This window comes from Neolamprologus multifasciatus, chromosome 2 (genome assembly GCF_963576455.1).
Source record: "Neolamprologus multifasciatus chromosome 2, fNeoMul1.2, whole genome shotgun sequence".
Taxonomy (NCBI): Eukaryota; Metazoa; Chordata; class Actinopteri; order Cichliformes; family Cichlidae; genus Neolamprologus; species Neolamprologus multifasciatus.
The window spans coordinates 27,064,282-27,070,281 of record NC_140440.1 but is presented as its reverse complement, the minus strand read 5'-3'; the positions used below and the strand labels follow the sequence as shown (position 1 = coordinate 27,070,281).

Sequence of the window (6,000 nt, the reverse complement as noted above, 5' to 3'; positions counted from 1 at the left end):
TTGCCGTTGCCAATAGAGACAGTCTCAGTTCACCTCCACTCCATTCATAAACAAATCGCTCCGGCTCAGACCTCTGAGCCTCTACCTTAGAACAACAAGCAGAACTGGATTTGTATTTTGAAGTTTTGTCGCCCTGTTAGAAACTTCTTGCTTTCTGCTTCAGCTCTTTCACTGCTCCCTCCCTCCTCTCCCTCGTCCTGCTCTCTCTCAGCTTCAGCAGGGGTGGACACTGACGCTCTGCTTAGTGTGGATCTGTCAGGGGTGGAGTGTGCACAGTTTGTGTGTGCATGTTTCTGTTGGGAACTTTTTTTTTCTTAGAACACTCTTTCTGAGTGTGAGAGTGGAGAGAGAGAGAGAGAGACACCCATGGTGATGTGATTTGACTAAACAAACAGCCGGGCTCACTGCAGTACCTCCTCCAACGGACTCCTGGGACAGGAGAGATTAACCTCAGAGTGAACATCAGAGGGATCTATACATTTGAAGCAGCAGCCCCTGTAGAGACATCTCACTGGAAGTCTCTCCAATTTCCTTCTGCTGGCCGGCAACCTTCTTGGTCAAAGAGGAAAGATTCTTCTGCGCTTCTGGGGTTCGTCTGAAGGTAAGAAGCATACTTCTCTGTCACCGTCAAGTATTTTAGTATAAGTTCCAGCTGCTTGACAGCTGCTGGCAGAAGTAAAAAAGGGCTGTACGAAGTGGTGAAAATTCACTTATCCTGTACGGGAAGCCCACCGTGACAGATTGAGTTCCACAGCCATCTGACACAGACGCACTTCATCCTGAACACTGGACCCAAGTTTCATATAGCTTTTTTAAACAAAAAAATCTGATTCGATTTGACAAGAGAACAACTGTATGTCTTTGTGATGTTGTTGCTGTCTCTTGGTGGTGTTCGTTACCCACATACTTGTGTGTGTGTGTGTGTGTGTGTGTGTATACACAACAGCCATTGCAACGCTGCGTGAAAGAGCGTAAGCAACCTGTTCAAACATCAGCATAGTGATGGCTTGCATCTCTGTACACAGCAACTGTTTGACACTTTCACATTGGACAACTTTAACATTGTTTATTTTCCCACTAACAGAATGCATTTGACAAGGTGTCCCGGGGTCTAGCGTACACACAAACACAGTAGGGTTTATAGTACAAGCTGTTTGTACGCTCTCCACTTTGTGCTTCGCTGCTAAAGGGCTTGTTTGTACAGCCCTCTTCAGTCACCCAGAGTGAACCGGGGGTCCTCAACACCAAACCATCGGTCACTTTCCTCCCTTTTCAATCTTCTCTGCATTGATTCATGGAGAAGCTCATTGAAGAGCCATAGCTGTGAACCGATATCAGACCCAGCATCTATCACTGTCAACAGCATCCTCTTTGGAGGAATTCCCTTTAAGTGTTAACACATACCACCCTAAATTTTTAATTGTGTTACTCAGTCTCTCTTTTGTAATGTAGATATGTCGTAAAACCAGCAACCTGGTCTCATCTCAAGAATGCCGAGTCGAGCCGGCATAATTAGTTGAATCATCGCTTCCTGTTCATCAGAAGATTTTAGTAGCTGGAACGAGTTATATTGTAGCACTGTGAGCCATTTTAATGGCTGTGACACATGTGGCATACATGTCTTTTCAGTATATTCCAACACGTGTTTTGCACCTGAAAACCTTCCCGCCTGACTGTTGTGTATGGTGACTTTGGTATTTAGGTTGTTAGGTTCGTTAGCTGCACATTCATCTTCTGCATACAGGGGACCTTTTTGGCATCTGCTGTAATCAAAATGTTGTTGGCATGTGTTTTGTGGATGCTCTTCTCCTCCTCTACAGACAGGAGTGTCCTTTTGAAGTTTTTGATCTTCTCTGGCGCTGTGGATATTTCACTCCAGGCACTGTCTGGCATTGTTTTTGTAGATGAACCGCTGGAAGACTGCATGCATGTCATACCTTTACCATCAATGGTGCTAGACTGCATTGCATTCATTTCATAGCTTTAAAGTCAGCTTCTACTTTCACGGCACCAACTTATAAAACACTAGATCAGCTGTGACAAATCTTTATTGTAAGATTTGCAAACAAAAGTTTAATTTTGACTCTGACAAGTGGGGATTTTCCTGTCTTGCGTCAGGCTGCTGGTATGTACTCCAGCAGAGTGCTCCTCTACGGCCCCGATGAAGTGCAGCCCAGCCGGCTCCATTCCCCCTGGCCCAGACCTAATCCGTCGACATCAGCTGTTTCCTGGCTCTCTAGGCCTTCTGCATGCCAGCAGCTTTGAGAAAATGTGCTTCACATTATGACCATGCAGAAAACATGCCAGGAGTCTGATTTAACTCACATGTGCATATGTGTAACATTTTGAGCTCAACAACAACTTTTGAAAAATACTTATCCCATTCTGTCCTGTTTTCATTTATCCTCTGTGACTTCAACTCAAAGTTGAGCAACCCTCATCTAAAAAAACTTGTTTATAGAGGAAACACTGAGTTAAAATACTTACACACTCTCACATCATGTATCGTGACACGGATTGGTTCATTTTTCAGATTCACAGAACAAACTCTGACTCATCCCCTGGTGGACACTCATTGGCTTACTCATTATCCACCACCAATATTTTTTGAATGAGCTGTTGCTTTTCTTAACACTATCAGTCTAGAGCCTCTTTGTACATTGCTGGTTCTTTCATGCTGTACTTAGATTTTATGCTTGAGTCACACAGCTTTAATGAAAAGCACCAAGTGGTGCTGCAGTAAAGCATCCTGTATGGCTGTCCATCTGGCCTCCCCCCTCATTGTTTCCCTCCCACTCGCACAGAGCTGTCAGGCAGCTGCATCTCATCTTAAGACAGGAAGTGAGTTTGTTCATTGAGGAAACATTCATTTGATTTATTATATATATACTCTTGTCGCACAATAACAAACTTTTGGAAGGGGATCAGCCTAAAATCGCGAAGAAAGGTGTCATAATCATGCAAAAAAAAAAACATTGCACTGTGAATACAGTGCAGAAAATTACTAGAAGACTATTAAGAGACTACTTCCTCATTAATGACTTATCTTGTTGTAAACACCCAGTCACGTTCCAGGTTTCCTCAGATCAAGATTTAGTAACATTTTAACTAAGATCTAATAACAGCTGCTGAGTTGTCGCTAAAGGGAAATAACAGCCCAACACAAATGAGCATGTTGTAGCTTTTGATGAATTTGTGAAATAAATATTTTTTATTTATTTATGTAACTAAATGCAGTTTGACATAAGGCCAGTATAGAGCATGGGACTGATGTGCTGCACACAGTTTATACCTATGGCTTATTTCCAACCCATGTTTTTTGTTGGGCTTGTGCAAAAACAAAATTTATATCATTCATTTACATAAAACCACAATACACTTTAAATGCAAAACTACACTAAATGCACATATCACAAAAATATAGCGTAAAAAAAGATAAATAAAGATTAAATAAGTGTAAAACCAAGAAACTGATGAGAAAGGTCCACTACATCTTTCCCTTGTTTTCAGTCTATGTGCTAAGCTAAGCTAATCAGTACCCCCAGAGTTGCATTAATGTTTTCACTGAACTCTTTGCAAAAGATGAAAAATATTTATTTCACAAAATATTGAGCTTTTATTTAAAGTGTAGGACTTTGACTTATAATGTGGTCTTTTTTTATTGATTTTCCTGCCTTTACTCAAGTAAATGACTTGACAGCTGTGTCCAACCTTGTATGAGTGTTGATTATGAGTTCCTCTCTGGATTTATTGCATAAGGATTAATACAGGCTTACTTTCAACAGGAAGTTTTGGTCTCCATCAGATTCGTTTAAAGCACCAGGCTTTCTCCCTGGAGTTTGTTCTGTCCTCTTTCCAACAAAAACATGTTGGAAATGGTGATACAGTGCAATGAGAAAGGAGGATAAAGAAAAACAGTCTTTTGTGAGATAAGAATATTTTGCACAGTTAAAAATGAAGGAGCATTTTGTTAAGTTAATCTTCACAGTTTAGCTTCACTGAAAGCAAGACAAAAAAATGTGGGAAACTGCACAGCAGTTAAAATTACAGAATTTATGCACAAATAGCACAAGTTATCCACTAAAATGAAATTCCCGTCTCCTTGGGTTGTTTTTTTTTTTTTTTAGGTAAACAGATGGAATTTAAAGTCAGTCAGTCCTAATTGTATTCAGCTGTTTCAATTTCTTTCTTTTTGGGAGGGAGTGCAGGGACTGGAAGTGTGTGTAGGCGTACTTCATTTCTCATGAGGCAGGGGGTCTCATATCGTGCAGCAAAAAAGGAGGGTACCACAATGAACATGGGTGGAGACGTTTTTGGAGAAAAATCTTTGAAGGATGTTGTGTCGCTTATGCTAGCAAATGTATCTGCATGAGCTGCATGTATCTGTATACCCTATAAGCAATTTTATTGAGTTGACTGGCAGTGACAAAATCACATCCAGCTGATTTGAAAGAGGAAAACTGACTTCAATGACAGAGGCTGCTTAAGTTTGTAAGTCGTAATCCCTTTTTCCTTCATTTTGGTTCCTGAAAAGTCATTAAATTGATCTCAAACGCTAGCCACATCTAAAGCTGTCATTCTACATCCATGGGTTTCACACAGAAGCTCTTTACATCTCCCCCAACTGCCACTACACACAGCATTTACAACTCTGTTTAAAAGGCACTGAACCAAAATCCGCAGTCTCCCAAACATGTGTTGCCTCAGCATGAGTATAGAGTTACTTTGGTTTCTGTGATAAGACCTCACAAGCACTGTGTCCAAATACCGAACAGAAGGAAACCTGTTACAGGAGTACTAGGCAGATTTTTCAGTGCTGATAATGCAAACTTGAGATGGTTTCGGTGCAGCTGTAGCTTTTTAAGTTTCAGCGTACAAGCACTTTTTGTCCGGTAGAGACTTTTCTAATAGTCTAACAGTTTTCTAATAGTGTCCTGCTGCATAATAGTGAAACCTACTTTGAGGTCAGAACAAGTGAGTCACACATCTGAAGAACCTTTTTTAGTCATGACCACAAAAACACAAAAAAAAATGCCCTTTATACAAGTTGGCTGGCATGAAAATACATCATGACACCAAAGGCTCTGGAGTGGAAAGACATGTGGGGTATGACGTGTGCATTATTGGCAAATGGCAACTGTTAGATCATCAGTGAGTGAGAGGTAAGAGATTAAATTTGTTTAGTTTGTTAAAGGTGCTAAAATTAGATAGATGAGATCAACTGGAAGGGCACTCAAAAAGTGCAGTTATATCTTTTAAGAAAGTGACCCTGATTCAGACCAACGTTTAAGAGCTGCTCCCTGTGTGCTCTAAGCTTTCTGCCGAGGCTGAGGAGGGTGTGCAAATTTTCCGGGCAGTAAAACTGCTTTATTCACACGTGGACTCAGTAGGAGATTATATGGACTTTAACCTGGGGAATGATAAGGTAAAGTCTTCTCGTGTCATTTTTATGCAGATGATCTGCAAATTTACATTTCAGTAAAAAGATGATATCAGGACATAAAAGCATCGATATGCTTAATTTTTTTAATATTTCAGTGAAAGTAAAACCAAGGCTATTGTGTTCAGACCCAGTGGGGATTGTGCTGATCCTCTCTTGGACTTGGGCCATATGTAAAACCCACAATAACCAACCTTAAGTGTCAAACCTGAGTCTGATCTTAAACTAGATAAGGAGATGACTTCTCTAACAGAGGCTTTTATCCAAGGTGAAATCTTATCAGTTTTACAACTCATTTGAAGAGTTACACTTCCTTAACAACATTTCATTTGCATAATTGTCAAAATGCTGCTAATCTTTAATCAAATACTTATAAAGAGGAGCGCCTTTTCCACTCAGCCTCCTTCCACTGACTCCCCAGTCGTTTTAGGATTCTTTTAACATTTTTATTTATTTTAAATCAGCAGCAAGATATATGGCTGAGCTATTGACTACACATTTCACATCAAGGTCGTTGAGATTTGTGGAGTCTCTAAGATTAAACTGAATACCAGGGGCAA

General features: G+C 40.5%; 1 protein-coding gene across 1 annotated transcript in view; it reads left to right on the top strand.

The window, feature by feature from the left end:
* Nucleotides 1-6,000, top strand: part of pdgfrb (platelet-derived growth factor receptor, beta polypeptide) — a 29,297-nt gene continuing 23,297 nt past the window's right edge. The window contains exon 1 of the mRNA XM_085132900.1: nucleotides 1-601. The gene's annotated coding sequence lies outside the window, so the exon portion shown is untranslated. The remainder of the gene's footprint in view (nucleotides 602-6,000) is intronic.